The sequence below is a fragment of the Rhipicephalus microplus genome, chromosome X, assembly GCF_043290135.1.
Source record: "Rhipicephalus microplus isolate Deutch F79 chromosome X, USDA_Rmic, whole genome shotgun sequence".
In the NCBI taxonomy this organism is placed as follows: Eukaryota; Metazoa; Arthropoda; class Arachnida; order Ixodida; family Ixodidae; genus Rhipicephalus; species Rhipicephalus microplus.
This window is the reverse complement of record NC_134710.1, coordinates 87,405,089-87,427,173: the sequence shown is the minus strand read 5'-3', so window position 1 is coordinate 87,427,173 and position 22,085 is coordinate 87,405,089. Positions and strand designations below refer to the sequence as shown.

The 22,085-nt window shown below is 44.7% G+C and overlaps 1 protein-coding gene across 3 annotated transcripts in view; it reads right to left on the bottom strand.

Moving 5' to 3' along the window:
* Positions 1-22,085, bottom strand: part of Dop1R2 (dopamine receptor 2) — a 403,319-nt gene that overhangs the window by 264,696 nt on the left and 116,538 nt on the right. For 2 of the 3 annotated variants that reach the window (XR_005110442.2, XM_037427371.2), the window contains exon 1: positions 16,639-16,925. The exons of the other annotated variant lie outside the window; for it this stretch is intronic. The gene's annotated coding sequence lies outside the window, so the exon portion shown is untranslated. Of the gene's footprint in view, positions 1-16,638; positions 16,926-22,085 lie in introns of those variants that run through there. 3 annotated transcript variants of the gene reach the window in all.

Sequence of the window (22,085 nt, the reverse complement as noted above, 5' to 3'; positions counted from 1 at the left end):
TGAGTATCCGACCCTTGTAATTGAGTGATGCGAGTACATTTTTTTATGATACAGAAACTTTCACAGTGTGTAGCTATTCGTGATATCATGTTAGTTTACTGACGTACCATTAGCCTAATTATGTGTTGATCCTGACGATGTATTCTGTTACCTTGTTTGCTCTACCTTGAGACTTGCAATGTGGGAGCTGCGGCGTCATTAATCTACTGAATGACAGCTTTTTATCTACCACCTCTGATCATTGTGACGAGAGTGGTTGACTGATTGAGCGATATTGTGGAGCCTGTTCCTTAGGAGCAGCGGCCCTTTTGGTTCAAGGCTTGAATATTGTTTACCATGAGCTACAATATAGTGAAATAGTAATGTGTAGTCAGTCATCATGTTGTTCGATAGCGATACTCATTCGAAAGTTGCTAATAGTTGAGCCTTGAACATATTAATTATGATTCAAGACTCGTTATTGAATCTACTGTGATGCCTCCGTCACTACCACATCACCCGCCAATTGTTCATGGATTCCATCTGCAAGTGCTGCCATTTTTGCGCTCAATGACATGAAATATTCTTGGGACACTGGATTATCAGTGCTGTAATCAATTTTTTTTCTAACGTTACGAACCTGAACGATGGGTGTTGAATCATATCTTACTATAATAAGTGGCATAGTGGTCTTTGAAGTCCTGCTGACCCGCAGGGCGCGGGTTCGAATCCCGGCTGCGGCGGCTGCATTTCCGATGGAGGCGGAAATGTTGTAGGCCCATGTACTCAGATTTGGGTGCACGTTAAAGAACCCCAGGTGGTCGAAATTTCCGGAGCCCTCCACTACGGCGTCTCTCATAATCAAATGGTGGTTTTGGGACGTTAAACCCCACAAATCAATCAATCAATCTTTGAAGTCAACATGCACCCAGAAACGAGATGTCATCAACATCAGGTGCATATTTACTGAAATGACGTGCATAACAACATTGTAATAGACTAGTTACCCTTCCACCATGCTCTATGGCAGAACGCACCTACGACACTTCGACCAAACGGATCGAGATACAGCTTTGAAGCACTATCGAAGAAAGACGTGGCTACTTTGGTTACCGGTTCACTTGGCATTGGGCGTGATCTTTCAATTAAGTAATGGTAAGAAAAGATTGTGCAATAATCGTAAATCTTAGTAGATGAACTGGTAAAATAACATGTGTTCATAATCTGATGAGTACCGACATGATGGCGCTTTCGAAACTGCCTATGTCCATGTCTGAAAGGTAGAACAAAGGCCTATATACCCGTAATATGCGATTGGCCATTCCTCACTGACAGCAGGCAAGGAGTGCAAGATCGAAACTATAATCTTACCCCAGTGTGTGTGTTATAATCAAAGACCTCGGTATGTTATTGCTGAGGACACATCGAGCCGGCATGTCATATAGAACAGCGGTATAAGCCTCACGTCATCAATTAATGATGTCCTGACTTCGTTCCACACCTGCGATTTTCAATATGAAAATCACAGCCTCGATGAATATGCAGGTTCTTTATCGTCGCCAATAATACTAACTTTACATTAATGCACTTTTCGGGCGCTGCAAGGCAACTTCATCTCTTGGGACGTAGTTCATTTCTGCTGGAGTGGAACACTCTAAACATATTACACAAGAGACACCCTCAACTGGAACCCTAACCTCCATCCGTACTTCGTCGACGTGAAGCTTCGCTTCTTTGTCGGCTCTGGTTGGGGATTGCCTTCACGCAAGCATATACAACTTTAATTAAAATGACTGACAATACGGCATACGAAGTCTGGGGCACAGAAGAAGGCATAGATTTTCTGCTATGCCATTGCCCTCAATTTGTCTCTGAGAGACGAAAACTCTCTGACGCGTTGCGACAATTGGATGATTGGCCACTCTCCGCGCAGATGCTGCCGGAACACCATCCTCGTCTTTCGTCGGCTCATACGGCAGCCAAGCCCTCTTACGCTTTTTTAAGACCACGGGAACGCCCTTGATTTTTAGAGAGTGCCACTGCTGCATATGCGTAAGCCTATTTACTGACCAATTTATTGTCTTTTTCTTTTATATCTCCTCTCTCTCTCTCATTTTTATACTCCCCTTTCCCATTCTTGCACCGTAGGGTAGCCAACCGGGCATGTGCCTGGTTAACCTCCCGGCCTTCCCTATTGTTTTTTCTTCCTCCTCTTTAATTTTGATCGGTTGTGCTAGTTGCGCAGCTTTATTGTGAAGGATAAAACATGACTTACGACGACGGTGACAGAACAGCCACATCGCACTATCGGGGCGGAGGTTGGAAGGAGGCGAGTATTAGTCGTCCTAAACGCTGTTGTTCTTTGAAGTTACAAGTCCAGATAAACACACAGCTGGAATTTCAGTTGCAACCTTAGTGATTAATCAAGTCTGTTAATGAGTGGAAAGTGTCGAGTGCGTTTTGAGACAAGGTTGGTATTATTCGTTCTTACTAAAGTAGTATTCGCTCTTCCCTAAAGTGCTGGTATTCCTGTGAAGATTTTTCCCAAAGCCCAATCGGTAGTATACCGGGCAACTTTCATAGCATTTAAGTGCCCTTTAGAAGCAGAACTAACAATAAATTGGCAGAGAGATGGCCGCTCATGAACATCACACAATAAAATATTGGGCAAATATCAGAGAAATAAGCTTACATCTTTTTCTGAAGAGCAGGACCGAAAATATATATTCATAGCCATAGAAGCATTGGCATTGGTATAGTGCATGATGAAATGCTCGAAATGAAGAGCTATGTGGATGTGGCCCACCTTTAAATGCGAAGAACTTCTTAGGAAACTTCGGTGACCTTGAGCGTTTCTATCTTTTACGTAGCCGCTTCCATTTGGGTGCTCTCGTGGTCACTCATTGAACTTGGGTGAACCAAGATTGGCATGAGAGGGTAAGATGGTTTTACGAATATGACACGCTAGTCAAGACATTATATTACAATCCCGCTGCGTACGTCGTCAAATACCGCCAGAACGTAGCACATACCCACGGGCGGGTATGTGCCGCTGGTATGCGGGTATGTGCCATGGCATAGTTGATTGACAGATGAACGACAAGAACACACATGAGAAATTTTTACGCGCGACCCGACATCGGTAGCGTCAATCCAAGGAATGCGAAGAATGAATGTCAGGGTCCCAGCCGGAATCGAACCCAAGCATTATGCGTGGCTATGAAGTATTTTGCCACACAGCTACGCCAGGTTTCGGAACTACTTTGTACTCCTTTGATACAGCCGCCACGTCGGCTTAACGTCCATTTTGGGTAGTTTCCATGCGCTGAGGTTTATTTATGTTGCAGTGCCCAGGGCTATCACCCTCGCTTGCATCAGCGCTTCATATCAGCTTCTCGTGTTGCTAATACGCATGTTCCAGTTCGCATCGTTGCGTAAGTGCAAACAACTGGTTATATAAGCATCTGCAACTCTTCAACATATGTCCATGCGTGCAACATTTTTACATATAATTAGGGTCATTTTATGACGTGCCGCTCAATAATATAAATTGCAACACGGTCACCTTCCCTCCGCATGCTTCGCATAACGTCAATACCAAGGTACGTGGGATCTGCCAAATGTTTTCTAGTGACGTTGATATTGGGGGCACACGTTACCCAACAGATTTCACGCGGTGAGGCATGTGCACATCATGAGTACTCATGGCGTTTATTTTAGACAGCCACGTTCCTGCGAGCGCTACCTTCCTTCACACGTGTCGTTACTGTAAAGACCGTGACGTGTGTATATATGCTGCTACTTTCTCTCTGTTGTTTTAAAACCTCTTTCACTTTTTTTTTCTCCAGAGCAAGGTAACATACCGGTTAGTCTAAATTTGTAAAACAACGGTGTCTTTGCTTTCCCTCCTATGCCTTCGTTCACACGTGTGTTTTTATGAATTTGTTTCATCACACAGGTCATATTTAAAAGTTACAGAGCTTGAAAACCAATGAAGCTGCTTAATAGATAACATCATTTTTCTCCATCTCTCTCTCTCTCTTTTCTTCGTGATAGCAAGAAAAGTCGCTAAATAAAACGGCAGCCGTGTCGCTATATTGCGCACATAGAGAGATGGCAACGCTCCAAATTGAGCTTTAGCTTAAAGCCTGCGTAGCTGATTACATCCGTGAAAAGCGCGAACTCGTCGCTCATCGCATAAGACCATGGTGAATTTCCACCCACGCAACAAAGGTGACTACGTATAGGCTGGACGTTAAATGGTCGATTGCATGGAGCTCATATGAAAGCTACGAAAAACGTATGGCACGGCTATTGCTCGTACGACCATCTGAGGCTTAAAGCTCATGGATTTCTTACTTCAAACGTATACCTGTAGTTTTACTTGATGTGTGCACTTCAGCGTGATTTTATTGGTGTGGGTTTTGATGAAATCCTACATTTTTGAAAGCTGACGCCATGCGTGCCGGAGTTATATTTGGAAATACGAGCATGGAAAGCAGAGAGCCCACGTGCCGGGTGGATATTGAAGATCATTTCCACCAAATGCAATAATGTTGCGCAAATGATTTTGGACCAACTGCACTAATTCTAGGCAATTGTTTGTTCCCGAATATGTGAAACCATCATGCTTTCTGCTTCCACGCAGCATGCTGGCATCGCTCTTCCATCTGTAGCAACTTTTTTTTAAATATTTAGGGCGAAAGCCTTCAATGCGACTTCCAACACGAAAATTGGCCGTTGGATTCATCGTCAACGCGAGGGAGGCACAAAAACATCATGAGGGCTTGGAATACTTCACAGATCGTCCGATTTTGGGGTGAGTGTGTGACGTAGCGAGAACTTTCACATTACGTCACACAATATTTCTACAAGGTCCTTTTTATGGGTCTTTTTTACGGAGTCTTTTTTACTGGGGCGTGGCTTGGAGATACACTACTCGACTCCCATGCAGAACGCCTGGGCTCGTTTCCATCTCGAGCAGTGATGTTCAGGCGTTGTTTCCATCGGTAAAATTCACTCATTGACAATGCTGCTGATCTCTGACCCACATTTTTTGTGGAATGGGCTCGTTCACACTGTTGGGTTAATCTTTCTTGTCAAGGTTAATACATGCTGAGACCTTTTACGCATAGCTGCACACAATGGGCCGTGATATGACAGGTTGGGCCACGCATGACTAATGGGACGGAGTTCATGACGTACGCGACCGGGAAGTCACGTTAGCCACGTCACTATATACTTGCGAATCGTGTTCGTCATACATTCAGGCTCTCCTATACGTTAATTTGTTGAGATGACACCCGGAACTCTAAGCCAAGGCGGATAGATAGATAGATAGATGGATAGATAGATGGATGGATGGATAGATGGATAGATGGATAGATAGATGAATAAATAGATAGATAGATAGATAGATAGATAGATAGATAGATAGATAGATAGATAGATAGATAGATAGATCGATAGATAGATAGATAGATAGATAGATAGATAGATAGATAGATAGATAGATAGATAGATAGATAGATGGATGGATGGATAAATAGATGGATAAATAGATGGATAAATAGATGGATGGATAGATGGATAGATAGATGGATAGATGGAGAAATAGATGGATAGATGGATAAATAGATAGTTGGATTGATGGATAAATAGATAGATGGATAGATGGATAAATAGACAGATATATAGATAGATAGATAGAAATACGTGAAAAGTGCTTGGAGTTCGCAAAGAAATGCTTTGCTTTAAAACAAGTAAAGCAGAAACACGTTTGTTTTTCTTTCGCCTAAAGTGTGAAATAAACACGTCACGCAGACAACACGATTAGAGTAAATATGCCGTTTTAGGACCCACTTCGGCATATAGTAGGTATGTAGTGGGGTAAAGACGAAACTGGCACCGCGCAATCACCTAGGCTCGTAACAGTCGGTTAAGAACATCTAGTTCTGAAGAATAGCAGTGTAAAAAAGGCAAAAATATATTGTAAGTATAATACTCTGTTATGAATGGCATAGAACAAAATTATAGCCTTAGCTTTAAGGTAACTCGCGAGTGAGTCTTTAGGTATCATTTTCGTAATCGAGCTTACAGGCGAAGTAGCTGCATTTCCATTTTTTATAGCCTTGAGGTCATGCTGTCCCACCATTATAAGAATAAAAAGAAAATCATTTGTCTCTTTATTTAGAGATCTGGCTTACCACGTATATCTCTTTCACTGCATGTCATTATACACTATTCTAAGTGTCGAAAGACTCAATAGAAAGTTTACGTGTCTTGCTGGCAAGTAAGACACACCGAAGAGTCTTTGTTTTTTTGTTTTTTTTTGTTTTTAGAGTGTGCCAATATAATGGTTTTTGTCAATAAAATAACAGTAGTCTATAAAAATGACAAGTTTAAAATAAAGTTACTAAACAACTTACAATATTTTTCTTATAAACGATAGATATTCCGGACAGTTAGCACTCAGCCGGGCCCGTAGCCAGGAAGAGAGGGGAAATCTAGGGGCTGCTCCCCCCTGAAATTCAGAGGAAGGGAGTGTTCTAGCGAGAAAAAAAATAATAAACATATGTGTTTTTGAAGGCCTTCAACAAGCGCCCTCCTACTGAAAAAAAAAAATTCAAGGCTACAGGCCTGCGCTCAGCAAATACCATCCGAACCAACGAGTCAATATCCGTATATCTGGTGAAGTCGTTTTGTTTCACTATACCCTTCTCACGAGAGCAATGTAGGTACATTTGCCTAATGATGACCCGAAGTTCGACCTGCCGGCCCGTTCACTGCTTTCGTCTAAACATAGGACGCCCTTGATAGAACCGGGGAAAGCCGCTTGCCGCAACGAGTACAATATGGTAGTGCATTTTTTTTTTTGTAATCTCGATCAATGAGTGCCAGTCGATACTGTGCGTTACTTCTAATGCTGATGTACGAATAGTTTTTTTTTATTCTAAATGTGTAGCTTCGCTTAAATGCACATATATAAAGAAAGGCTGCTTTTTTTTTGTTTTGCGGAGCAAAATCTACCCACGCCATGCGTTGTACTCCTTAATATTTTACGCACACAACGTTCACTTGAATAAGCCGCATGGGTAGTCCCTTTCAGGTTCACAAAGATCAACATTTGGAGTCGTTTTAAATTCTTTCACATTTCTCCGAACGTCCTTTGTTCAAGAAGGCCGGACAGTTTATCTATGGATGGAGGATTTTGGGTTCCATGCAGTAAAGCCCCCGGCCGAATCACAGAAAAAAGGGTGAAGAAGTATCGCGTGAGCATATATAAAGCATCGCAATAAAACTACTGGAGTAGTGTCACTTCACCTCAAACCAATAGGTTTTGTTGCACAACATGTCATTATCAATGATCTCTATCTTTTGAGAGAGCAAGATGAAGGTTAAAGTGAAAAGTAGGAAGGTTAACCAGAAGATCACTCTCCGGTATGCTATCCTGTACTGGGGAAGGGGTGAGGAAGTACAAAAATGTATGGAAGTAAAGGATGAGCGAACGTTGCAGATAAGGCTATCTATAGCGTGTTTTTCATCGACATATAAAATGAATGAAGGAATCACTGTCACTTTTTCTTGGCGATAGTTATATACCTCTTTTCACTTTCACTGTCAGTAGTGACACATGACAAATAGCACAGTCTTCGACGAAGCTTTCGCTCACTTTTATCTCTTTGTCCTGGATGCTTCATAGCTACAAAGCCCAGTACATTAGCTCGTGCAAAAGTTCCTTTACAGTCCAGCAAACAGAGCTCAGGTTCGCTGCCTATGTGTTTGTCACTGTGTTGTGAGGGGGGCAGCCAAGCGATGCCTGATAAACATTCTCGTCGTAATAGCTGCATGAACATCTTGATGACGGCGCACGTTGAATTCTGTATAAAAAGTACTGAATTATAGACTGTTCAGGATAAATTGAAAGGCGTGAAAATACGGCACACAAGGAAAAAGACACATACGACGCGCTCTTTTTCCTTGTGTGCGTATTTTCGTGCCCCTAAGCTTATAATGAATTTACAGAAACTCTCCCGAATTATAACTTTACTGACTATAGACCATTATCAACGACCTCATTTTGCTTGTGGAGTCTATACCCTAATTCTTAAAGCGTGTTATACTAACATAACGCTGATATAGCGCTGTTTTCGTGAATAATGTTTTTTTATTTCCTACAGTGTAAACGTCATCCGCTTAATACACGTAGCTTTTGCCTTGAAGTAGTGAACGAAAAATCAACACACTTGCGATAGAATTGAAAACTCTTCAGCTGACATTTTATGCCGAAGTAGAGCCCCTATAGCTACGACCATGAACTACGCCACGTACCAGCTTAGCAATAAGGAAGTGTGTGATGATAGCGACGCTCGTTACACTTTCATGCGCAATCCCGAGGACCGTATACCCTTTGTGCATCAAAGATAACATTTATATTTCTGCTGTACACTTGGTCTTTAACTTGTGAAAATACATACTTCCTTTCTACATGTCCAGTAAAATCTTGATGCTGTTATTATCGCAGGATATCATTTTGTTTCGTATTTAAAAGGGGTTTCTCAATTACATTACTTGATAACGATCATGAGCGGGCAGGCAAGAGCATCATAACACAAAATACTGGTCAGTTTGAATGTTTGGCCCGTATTCATTAAATACACCTGTGCATTGCAACCAACGCACTATACAATAATGTGTAGTTCTTGAATTCTGTATGGCGCTATTGCGCTTTTCACTAGCGAGAGCTACAGCCAACAGTAAAGTTGGTGACATTGTAAACGTCGTAACCTCACAGACAGATGTATTCGGACATAAACTTATATGCCTTTACAGCTATAAAAAGAACTAGCCATTGCCTGCCATTTGCATAGTACGGCAACGGACTCTCGAAAATTTTGTGAAATACGAAACGCCAGCGGACTCCCTGTGGCTCAGCAAGTGCAGGAATCAATGTGGTTTATTTACTTGTGCGTAAGTATATGTTGTCTGGCTCTGGAACAAAATTGGCAGATCGCACGTACAATGGGAACCGATAATACGCGAAGCACAAATTAGAAAGGTTTAAATGCCACTTTAAAATCAGCACAACGTTACGAGGCAGGCGTAAACTAGGACGTACATGACTTCCATGTCATTATTATCATGCTTGGACATGTCATTCACCTCCGTCGTCTATTCACGTCAGGTGATGCTAAATTAGGTATATATGGAGCTAGCGAAATGGCCGCGAGCGCGCAATGAGCGTAGCATGTAGTCATGTTTTACATGACACGGATGTCATGGTTATCATGTTTTGACGTGTCATTTACCTTCGTTCATTTACGCCACCTAATAACAAATTTGGTATAAGTGAAACTATAGTGAAACGGCCGCGAGCGCGCTATATAAGCGTAACATGCATTCCTGTTTTACATAATAATAAATTTGATATGTGGAGCTAGCAAAATGGCCACGAGCACGATATACGAGCCGTAGAGTGAAGGGGCGGCGCCACGGTGTTCAGCGCTGCTCGTGGCGAGCGGTGTGACATTGAGGTGAGAAATTCTAAAGTACGCACGCTTCTCCGCTTGTAAGGCCAGAATGAGACGTTTTCGTGTGCGTGAAGACTCAAGGCTTGCACCTGTTTGGTTATGTCCCAGATACTTTTTGCGTGGTTTCGACCCATTAAAGGAATAGGCGACTTTTTTCACAGTGCCGCGTTAAAAAGTGGAGATAAGCTGGGCGCCTCTTCACATGTTCGCATGCGTAAAAGACGTGTTGGCATGGTCGTTCACGCGAAGGGTGCTTGCAGCAGGGAAACAAGCTCTGAGAAGTAAGCATGCAGGTGAGTAATACATATTGTGACACTAATATTTAAGTGACTAAACTGCCTCCTTGAAAACGTATGTTATATAAATAGCTGGACCAAGTTTTAATCGACGCCTTTCTTGTGGTGATGCATGCCTCATTCCACTGCGACGCGTTGTACATGGCGGCCTATCAAGTTGTCCCGCCTAGTCACATGTGCACTGTCATTTTAGATAGATAAACGCTTCGATATAATGTGGGTGCAGCACGGTTACTTTGCATTGTAATTCTACACGATCTATTTGTAGTCGACTGCGATCCACGGGTCACGATCGTAGGCCGTGGTCGGCTCGGTAATGACAAGTGCAGTGAAATATCTCAATTCAGATCGTCGCCCGTGAAGCTGTGACTACGTTTGATTTAAATTAAGAAATTTGATCTGCGAATCGGGCGCAATTTCGATTACAGGTAGCTGTGCGCCAGTGCGAAAACCCAACCTTCTTTCTACGTCGGCGAATTACGTCAGCGTAGTATGATGCGCCACTAAACAAAATCATCTGCGGTGCACAAGCAGTTGTAAGAGGCCTATCTATCACGACTCATTCTGAATGCAGAATAGGCAAATACTTTCAGACCAAATCAGCAAAACGACGGATAGCGTCACGCAGCAAGTGAGACCAATTCGGTCTAGTCATTCGTAAGCACTTTATTTGCGTTTCACGTGCATATTCTCTTTGGATAATCAAATGGCACTCATATACGCAAAGCGGTAATTGCGCCTACGTTTATATTAACATAGTGTCAAGCGCTTTAGGTTACTAGTGAACTCGACCTTTTATGGGAACAATTACAGGAACATCATGGCCATCATTCGGAGCTTGCCTAAAATTACAGCAAGAGAACTAATTACCCTTCGTATTGCCTTCCACTTTGACAAGAATAGCCGCCAACGTCGACGAGGGTATTGCAGCTGCAGATATAGAGCTGAGGGCACTTCTAAACACTGCGCCGCTGAGGCATTATACATAAGAAGGCATGAATGGCCGGCCAAGAAACCGATAGAACTTAATTACGAGCTGCTCTTTGTGAATATCGCAGTCTTTGACACCGCAGTATCGCCGGTTCCAGGGTTCTTTTTTTTTTCACACCGGCACAGCTCCCTGCGCTTGACCACGAAGCAGAAGCCATTGCACAATCCCAAAACACATCAGAATAAGGAGAAACAAAGCCAAATGACCTCGACTGTGGACGACACCGACCGCGTTCCGCGCAGAAAGAGCCGGCCCAGCCACAACCCACCGTCCCACTGCTTTCCCGTCGCTATAGGACAAGTGGCGCCAGGGTAGCCGCAAACTCGACTGTATGTAGCCTATATGCGTAGCATGTATAGTCATGTTCTACACCACACGCTTGTCATGATTATTACGCTTGGACGTGTCATTTACCTTCGTCGTCCGTGATCGCCACGCGATACCGAATTTCTATATGTGAAGCTAGCGAAACGGCCACGAGTGCATCATGAGCGAGGCATGTAGTCATGTTCTTACGTGACACGAATCTCAAGATTATAATGTTAGCGCCAGTCACGTCTCGTGTTCGTCGTCCAGTAACGCCCCATAAAATTAAATTTAGTAAATGTGGAGCTAGCAAAACGGCCGCTAGCGCACTATGAGTATAGCATGTGGTAATGTTTTACATGACACCCAAGTCATGATTATCTTCTTCAGCCCCGCCGTGGTGGGCTATTGGCTAAAAAACTCGGCTGCTTACCCACAGGTCGCGGGATCAAATCCCGGTAGCGGCGACTGCATTTTAGATGGAGGCGAAAATGCTGTAGGCCACGTGCTCAGATTTTAGTGTGAGTTAAAGAACCCCAGGCGGTCAAAATTTCCGGAGCACTCCGATACCGCGTCTCTCAGAATCTTATGGTAGTTTTTGGACGTTAAGCCCCTCATATCAATCAAATCAATCAATCAATTACCTTGTTTGAAAGGGTCATTTACGTTTGTCGTCCATTTACGTCACGTAATTCACGTCACATAACACCAAATTTGGTATATGTGAAGCTAGCGAAACGACCACGAGCGCACCATGAACATGGCGTGTACTCATGGCTTACATGACATGCATGTCATGATTTTCATCTGAGGGTCTTTCACTTATGTTCGCCATGCAGGTACGCCGAACCACATAAGTTTTGCAATATGTCATGGGAATGAGACCACCGCCAGAGCAGCAATACCGCGAAGTGTAAATCATGACATTCATGACAGACATATCATGACCTTTAGGTTATTACTAGTCACTCATGTTCATCATACAATCATGCTTCGTCATACCAATTTCAGTATCGATAGCATTACTGAAACGGCCAGGAGAGCTAAATGTCGTTGGCGGCTGATAGATAGATGGATACGCTCAAAGTCGCCGAAGTTACCTAAGAAATGCTTCGCATTTAAAGACAATGGGCCTCGTATGGAAACAACTGCCTATTTCGTGCGTACACTTGCCGAAACGACGCAAGCCCGCAAGTGCGCTGCTTGTCGTTACGCTGTCACCATGCTTTGAATATCTCTCGAGTCACTGACCGCGGTATATACGAGAGCGGTTGCCGTGTGTACGGGGGCGCTGTTTTCAAGCTCGCCGCGACACGCCAGTAGTGAGCGTGGGCTAGCGTGAGCGCGCGATCAGAGCCTTCTTAACGTATTGCGCCCAAGGTGCAGAGACTTTATCGCGCGTTAAAACGCGCGCTGAAGGAACGGCAGTCTTCTATGATTACGGTATCATAGTCGAGAGGGGGCGGACAAGCAAGTGTGTCTTTGTAAACGGTGCGCGCTTATGTGTAGCGAAAAGTGGTACGATGAGGCTTGCAGCCCTTCTTTTTTTTCCCTTCTCACCTTCGCTGCAGTGATTTGTTATGCTAACAAGAGCTCGGAGAGGCGACGATGGCTTCGCGCGCGCTATCTCGGCTAATAGGCTGCGATGCGACTGCAGGCATCGTGCCAAAAGGCACCTCCCGCGGGCGCAGAGGCTGCACTCTGCAGGAGGTGAACGAGGCACGCCGAACGTGTTGGCCCCCTTTTCGTGCTGATGCGAGAGGGTGTGTGAGGCCTCATCTCATTTGGTCGCGTGCCACCTCCGAAGAGTTTGCGCTGCTATAGCAAGCACATTCCTTTCACTTTTCTCTCACGTTTTACCGCTTATTTCCAGCCTGTTGTTCGCTGCGCTGTTAGCAGCATGGCTCTTATGAGTACGGCGCTTTCTTCTCCAGCGCTTCGAGAAAATCCAGCCCCGAAGACACGAGGGACGCTGCGTGGGGTTATGGCACAGGAGAGATGCCGGGGCTATAAATTTTTCGCAGCAGTTTCAACTTCCTCGTCGAGTTGCACTGGTGACGCTACGGATGGTTTCAGAAAGCAGGAAAGGGGAGCACGAAGACAAGGGGTCGTTGGGAGAATGGGTAGGATCCACAAAAACGGGAACCCGATCGACCCAAGATTGAATGGTTGCTCTCGGCTCCGTCCCCAGCGCATCATTTTTGTGGGCGCTGGAACACTCCCTATTACATAGAGCGCACTGTTTACTACTCTCAAACGCTGAGTGCAATAGTCTGGCGACTATAAATTGCGAACGCGGCATCGACCCGGCTTTAGTTCTGCGGAGAGTGCGACCTGTATACGCTTCGCGAGTGGTAGCGCCTAATTGGTTTCGGTGCTGTTTGCAATTTCTCGTGCGTTGTTCTAGCCTAGACCACGTGGATTGCCTCTTCATTAAAGAGGGAAAATATTTTGCAAACAAGGAGATGAGGGCGCGTGCGTCTCTGCATATGACGAGAGACAAAACATCCGGCATCGTAGGCATATTGTGAAACAATATGCCTTACTTATTGCGTCTGTATAAACGCGAGAGTATTGGAGAACTGGTGTGCTTTATTTTGATGCAAAAAAAAGCAACCACAGCATTTATGGTGCTCTTTTTTGTTTTTGCTTGCATGAAATGGCTATACCACTGCAGGCAGTCGACTCTAATATTGCTTTGATGACTTTCTGTGTGAGGACTGTTTCGGTCGGCATTGTCGATTTTTCTGCTTCTAAAGCTTCCTGTCCTCAAGACGGCACGGCAGTAGTGTCCTATTAATCAAGATATCTGTTTCTTCCATTCCACCTATTCTGTTTTTTTTTTGTTCTTTTCTTCAAACGCCTGCTTTCTGTCGCCGCTGTTGCTTTGTTTTTCTTTTCTTTTTTTACTTTTCCTTGCGTTAAGTAGCACACCATATTTTTCTAGTCTGGTTAACGTCCCTATTTTTTCCTAGTTAATCTCACCCTTTCCTCTCTAGTTTCAACTATATGGATCCTGCTTTATAAGGCTATAAGCCCTGTGGAATATTTGACGTTCCTTCAAAATCTTTCTTAGAGAAATTTACAGCTGCAAAATTTTAGCTATGGGAAGCTCAATTCAAAAATAACTTACTTCGTATTTGTCAATGGTCATCAAACTTCCATAATATTATGTCGAATATCAGCATTGGCTGGTGTTATGAATAATAATAGCGTAAGAGATTAGAGCGTTGTGGGCATGGATCCAGCTCAAACAACGGAAATGATTTTACATGTATTTTTTTCTCTCAGTTTGTGAGATGTTATATTCATACATCGGTGAGTTCTCAATGACATAAGACGGCTATAAGCAGTTGATTCTGAGAGTCACACAGAACTGAGCAGAAAACGTTGCTACAATTTCCCGAAGAAGAGAAACACATCAGAGACCACAGGTCTTGTTGTATATCATTTACGTCGACAAGTATTCACCAACTAAACGAGCAACAAGTTTTTATTAGACATCGCTGCAGAATGCACTGTCGTACCTCACTTTCTTCAGTCACGACGCGCAAAATATTTTTTATGCTATACCTGCTTGCAAGGGCAGCTTACATGTAATCGTATATGAGACACATTATTATCTGATGCAGCCGATTGAAGGCAAAGACTCTTGGAGGAAATATTTGTAAATACCGTTCATGGTTTTTTATTGTTTGCTCAGAAAACCTGGTCTCCACATTAACAAAAATCTTCCGCACGGTGATTTTTGTAAGAGCAAAGCATATTTAATTCTCAAAATTGGGAAGGAGGAAACGTGAGGTAAATGGGTCGGCAACCCTGAGAAACTGTGACGAAAACCCCACGTAGTACATCGTGGGACCCTTTCCGAAGGAATGTATCGAAATCTGTTTCAACCTATTGTGACATGGCCCATAAAGTACCCACTTAACAAGATAAATAATGCATGAATGATAGTGAAAAGAGGCATTTCGCAATTGTAGATTGAGATGTGTGGATGTATATTTCTTTATTACATTACGAGTATAAGGTGATTGCCACGTTATTACAATCAGCCAAATTCAGGAACTTGGCAAAGGTACTTTAGAAGTAGCCATTTTTTATTTTTATTCATCGATTCGTCAGTCATTTAATTATTTGAATAGCGTTTCTTCGTTTCTCTGAATAATATATGGTTGTTTATAACCTGAAGCTATTCAGTACCGAAATTCTTGCGTTCATACAAAGCGCGGCTATGCACTATACATTGTACAACGCCTGATGCTATGAGGGAATGGAGATGAAAAACATCTGCATATTGCACCCCTCCCCCTTCACTACTGTTCTACTTATTTTTTTTTCACTTACAGCAGAAGAGAAAAAAAGCAAGTGGTCAATTAGCCGTCTCTTAATAAAATGACACATACTCACGCAAAAAATTAAGGAAAAGAAAAAAAAGCTAGCAGTGTAGTGCAACAGCTGTCTGCGCATAGCGCTGCCATGGTGGGCTGGAAAATCGACGGATACGCTAAAAACGAAAACGTCGGCTGGCCTGTCCACCAGCTGAGATTCAAGTGTGATTTTTGCGAAGGCATGCACTTTGTGACAAAGGACGCTTTAATTGTCTTTTTTTGTCTCCCTTTGTAAAAGTACAAACCCGGGTCGTGGTACTTGTCATTCTTCTATATCAAGAACATTTTTATGTACAAAGTATATTCATTCGCGTCATACGGAACTGCATAACGTAGTACCATTCAAATTAGACGAGAAACTTGTCAGTTGGGCGTCCAGTGAGAGGATAGGTGCTACGCGGCTGTCAAATAAAAATGCTTGAGCTTAAAGTACCATAAGGTATAAGTTTTTTTTATTACTTTGCGAGTGCAATAGCCTAGATATGCAAAATTTCAAGTAGGACTTCTTGGCTGCTGAACATTCAGTAAATATTTTCTTCGTACAGAAACATTCCAATAGTGCGGTTCAAGTTAAGAAAAGCTTGGCAATTATGAAGTGAGTAAGGAGACCCCTTTAGTTGGATGTGCCGTCAGCATAAATTTAAGTGCCAGGAGGAAATAACTCAGCGGAACATTCATTCCTTGTAAATGCATAGAACTATCGACGAGTAATCGCAGTAGCTCCGTTTAAACAAGAGAGTGTTTGTTCTAAAGTAACATTCTGTCACTGAAAACTTTATCACTGTTATACGTGTAACAACGATCGTATTTAACAAATTGAGTTTGCGTAGAACCACCACGACAATGGCATTTCTCCAAAATTGGTGCGCGCTTTGCTAGTGCTCATTTCTCACTGGCGCTTTTCGGGCCAGTGGCAAAGCATGGCTCACCTCTGTTCGCGGAATACGCACCATTCAGCTTCCTTTGACAGGCGGAACGTCGAAATGAAGGACGAAGCTTTCCGCTTGCCCTTGGTTTCACACTTTCCGCCTGCTCGGGCACGCAAGTGGGCTATGGCACAGATTCTGGACGCACGCAAGCACGACGGTATATACTACACCACGCACGCACTCAACCAGCCAGCGCAAGAGTCGAGGTCCACTCACCGCGGGCTGCTCGGGTGGCCGGGATGCGCTGCTGCGCCTAGGAGCACATTTTGGTCGCGCCATGGCGGCTCTTCTACGGCGGAGTGACAGTGGGCTCCCAGCGGCGAGCATGAGTCGAACCGAGAAGCCTGTGTCGCCCCAGCACGACGGAGAACTGCGAGCCCCTGCGCGCCGTCGTGTTTACGCCTGACCGTGGCCAGGCGGCAGGCATATGCTCGCAGACAAACGCGTGACGTCACGGACGTTCGTTTACTAGCCAGCTAGTGGGTTGGGATTGCCGGCGTGACAGTGTGCCTGTTGCGGGAGTGCACCTTCGCTTCACCGTGACAAAAAAAATACTAATAATAAAGCGAGGAATGGAGCTCGCGTGCGACAGCTGACGAGAGAGCACAGGGACGCCCCTCCCCGGCGCTTTTGAAAGGTCCTCTCCCCCTCTGGAGGGTCTCGCTTCGTTTGTCTCTGAAGCCCGCGTGCTTTAATTTTGTTTAGACAACAGGTAAGTAGACTAATACCGAAATGCTGCAGTGAATGCCCCTGACCTCTACTGCGATGTACAGAAGCGCGCTTGCAGCAGCTTCTACAACTTTCGGCTATAGTTGCCCTGCGTGCGCATAGACGCACGTAAGCACGACCATTCATATATTATACGACAGAGACGAAGTCCAAGCAGATATTATACAGGGGCGTGATCAGAACATTTGACAGAAGTCATATAGACCTCTTGCGATGGTGCCGAGATAGCTGTACTGGACACATATATAGTAGTGCAGTTACGTACCCACACAAAGTCGGTATAGTGCTCAAAACTATATACTGTCCCTTTCAGGCGAAGAACAATTTTCAAAATAAACAAAGAGATGATATAGTTTTCATCTTCATGTCTGCAGTATCACAGCCCATTGTACCACTGTCGATCACAATTTGCATCAGTGATATTATTACATCGCTTTCATATGCTCTAAACAACAGAAACCTGTCTTGACCGTAACTGTTCCCCTAGCCTTTCTTTTTTTTGGGGGGGGGGAGGGGGTTCGCATCTACGCCACAATTATTCCACAGAGTGCAGAATACCTGGTGAATGTGCAAACTTTTCCGGTTCTACGGGAGGTTCTTTTCTTCAACGCGGAACGTAATCATCATTTCTGGTAATAGGTGCACTCTATTTGAGCCTTGAATGCGTCGTCTCAGCCTTCTCGCCGCTGAAGAAGCACTGAACTGCCAATAGGTTTCTTCCTTTCTCTTTTCCTCCAGTGCTATTGCTTTTGTATGCTACACAGCTGAGAGTTGCAGTTTGGCTTTCCTGCATATCAACGTCGCTATCTACTAAAGATAGCTCATTACATGGCCTGTCATGCCATACAATGACGCCTCTCGACGCCTAGTCTATTGAACTCCTGTAATTATGTAAATAAATTGTGTTTTTGTGTCATCAAGAACCCTCGCAAGGGTTCTCCTTCTACGGTGCCTGGGTGACTGCCTGTAGCCCGCTCCTTGGTCTAATCAACTGCTTGACAGCGGTGGGATACGGTTGGAATGGGCGGTGTTCTTTCCTGGTACCGATACTGGTGAGTGCTCACGTTCCGTAGAGATTCTACCAGGTGTTTTAGTTAGATGGAGATGTCTTTCCGAAGGGGTAGATCGGTTGCTTCTTTGTGAAGGCAGTGTTTATTGAGGTACCTTCACAGCAGATTGAGCAACGGAAGTCTGCACTAGGTACCATGGATTTGAACAACTTAAAGAAACCAGAGTTAGTGCTTTTGTGGAGGAGCTGTGTATTGACGTGGCGAGGACACTCAGGAAGCCGCATTTAATACAGACGATTGAGGATTTTGGCATCGATGAGGAGAACTAAAGCGGCTTGCGCTTGAGAGAGAGACCGCCAGGCGGAAAGATGAAGCTGCTGCTCATGAAAGTGAAATGGAGCGATTCCGGCTTGAGCTTCGCAGTCTAGCTCCTGGTGAAACATGCCGATGGTCAGACCACAGTTAACAAAAAGATTCAAGAGAGACCAGACACGATAAAGTTAGAAGGTATGGCTGAGCTAGCTGGTGAGTGCGGCGTCCGTTGCCAGTCGGAGATGACAGGTGTCCCAAGCGTGACAGATTGTCAAGATGACTCGGTCGTAAAGGAATGTATTTCTCAGCTTGGGACAGATGTGGTATCTTCGACTGAGCAGGAAGAATGTGCAAACACACTCGTCGAACCAGAAAGCATACAGCCGGATGTGCTATCTTCAGTAGATAGCGACGTGGATATGCAGGAAAGGCAAACTGCTACTCTCAGTGGTGCAGCATACAAAGCTAGAACTGGAGGAAAAGAGAAACTAAGAAACCTATTGCCAGCGCAGTGCTTCTTCAGCGGCGAGAGGGCTGAGACATTTTCTGAGGCTTCAGCGGTTACAGAGGGCCCTTCTTCAAGATTAACTAGTCGGCCAGACTTTGAGCCAAATGAAGGCATTAGGATGCAGGCGGGGCTCGTTCAGACGCTCCTTCTTCCATGCGCGTGGAGACAAATCTTTGGTCCAACTCCTGTCTTTGCTTCAACGTGGAGAGAAACTCCGGGAGGCGTCCCGTTGGTGTGACGCGATTTTTTAAGAACCGCGCCTGAACGAACGTGCTTCAAAGAGGCTTTCGGTGCAACGTCTGTTGAGCATGTGAAAGGTTTTCCTCGCTTGGTTTGGGACACATTCACTTAAGCGCTAACTGGTCACTACCATAGTTTAGGCTTCTGTTGCAAAACAATTGTTGAAACAGGAAGCCTTATAGTAGCTTGCACCTGTTGGATCTCTGAAAGGTGGAGTACTCTCAGTGTCGGTGCCCGGTTCGTGTGTACCTCCCCCGCTAAAACCAGGCAGAGAAGAAGCCCAGCTAGAGCCATTGGCCCAGCATGAACTATGCTTTGCGGACGGTGGACGTCTTCAGCGCTGCGTTTCAACCACGGTGTTCCAACTTTGACCAGGGAACAACCAGTCAGCGATGACCGGGTCTTGGCAGCTGTTGAGTGGTCTGCTGGTACCAAGATGGCGTTGGTGTACTGTGGATTGTAGCGACGCAGAAGTGCGCTTGTTGTGTGACCTGCTGTGTGGTGTGTGGCTGTGTGTTGCGGTCGACAACCATTGGCACGCGCACGGACAATCGCATCGCACCACGTACAAGGGTCACTTCAGGGAGCAGCGGTACTGCAGCCCTCACGTGACCTCTTCGGGCGGCGGACGAGGTGTTATGACTGGCAGAGCAAGCACATAGCCCTGCAAGAGACAGTCATTGGTGCGCCCTGCTAACGCGGTCCACGTCCTGCAGCAACGCAAGAGGCGTTCGTGTGTGCCACATCGAACGCGCATCGGCGTCGCTGAGACGCGCAGTTGCCGTCGGACAAGCGCGCGTGCATGGACGAGGGGTATATAAAGCGCGTCGCGTGTGCGGTCGGCACTCTCTCTCTCTGGCTTTCATTACGGCTGGTCGTGGCTCATGGCGCTGCTCATGTAAAGGCACGTCTGCTCCTCTAGTGTGCCAATAATTGTAAATATGGAAATAAATCGTGTTGTCCTTAGTGTGAGCAAGAAGCCTCGCAAGAACCTTCCTGTTCCGGCGCCGAGGTGTCCGCCTCTAGCTGCCCCGCTCCTTGGGTACATCCAACTACCAACCAGAATTGGCAGCAGTGCTTTTATTACATCGCTTTCGCATGCTCTAAACAACAGAAAACTGTCTTGACCATAACGGTTCTCCTATAGCCTTTCTTTTTTTTGGGGGGGGAGGGGGGCACATCTACGCCACAATTATTCCACAAAGTGCGGAATACCTGGTGAATGTGCAAACATTTCAAACTCTACGGAAGACTTTTTTCTTCAACGCGGAACGTAACCTTCATTTTTGGTGGTCGGTGCACTCGATTTGAGCTTCGAATGCTTATTTGCATGATGTATTGGAACAAAATTTCAAATGATACAACTAAAACGTCACCGACTTTTACACAAGGAATGCATTGGATGATGAATAAAGCACAGTTTGCGTTTTGTCGTACGAGCTTAGCATTTTAAGTCCAGTCGAGGTGGTGTCTACGAGACCCTTCTGTGCTTCATTCCTGGGAATAAAATGTTGGGCAAGTATACAACTCGAAGGGCACTCCGTGAACCAAGCACATTCAGAAAAACCACTGTTGCAGAAAACTCGTTGGAAACTCTTTGGTTGCAGAAAAACCCCAAATACATTGCCTTCTGTGCAATCATGCGCAAAGAAGCCTGCAAAGCTGATAATTGAGAACAAATAAACAAGCAAATTACACGCAAGAGCATCCTCCTGATACGTGTATATATGTAATGTGGATTTTAAAGAACCAACCGCAATCTAGTCGTTATGGTGCTCCCCTTCTGACGCGCATGCAGGTCGCGGGATCGAATCCCATACCCGGCGGCCGCATTTTCGAAGGAGGTGAAAACGCTTGAGACAGCGTACTGTGCGAAGTCAGTGCACGTTAAGAAACACCAGATGGTGAAAATTTCCAGAGCCCTTCACTCTGGTGTCCCTCATAATGATATGGTGCTTTCAGGACCTTCATTTCCTGATGCTATGTAATTGTTAGCTTGGTGCTGTGGCGTTTTGTATGTCTTTACTAATACTGTGTGTCACAATCATTCATGTTCATAAGTTCAATAAAACAAGATTTGCTATAAAACCTCTCATCCTATGGTGGTCGTGGGACGTTTGCACCTCAACAATAAATGATGATATTTAAAAAAAATTCGGCCGATCGATTCCGCGTATACCTTGGGAATGGACGTTATGCGAAGCGTGCGGAGGGAAGGTGACCATTTTGTAATTTTTTTATTCAGCTACAGGTCATAAAATAACGCTAAATATATGTATAAATGTCGCACACACTATCGTATGTTGAAGAGTTGCACATCTTTATACAACCAGTAGCTTGCACTTGCGCAACTGTGCCAACAGGAACATGTGTATTAGTGACAACAGAAGTGAAAAGCTGATATGAAGCGCTGGTGCTTGCGAGGACGGTGGCCTTGGACACTGCTACATAGGTCAACTTCCGTGCATGACACCTAACTACAATTGACATTAACAAGATAGAATGGCTGTATCATAGGAGTAAGTATGTAAAATTCATAAAACTAGACAGGTAGCACTGAAACAACAATTGACGTTTAACGGAGACTATAGTGTCTATTTGAAAAGTAGTTTGGAGACCTGGCGTGGCTTGGTGGTAGAGCGCTTCATTGCCACGCAGAATGCGGGGGTTCGATTCTTGCTAGAACCCTGACAATTATTTTATGCATTCGTCGGGTCAACGCTGCCAATGTCATCTTTTTCTTAACGCTTACGAGTTAGTTACCCATGTGTGTTCTCACCGTTCCAGAGTAGATAGTAAGTGTCAGACACCTGTGCACTTACCCGATACAAGAGGCACACACCCGCTCGCGAGTATGTGCCACT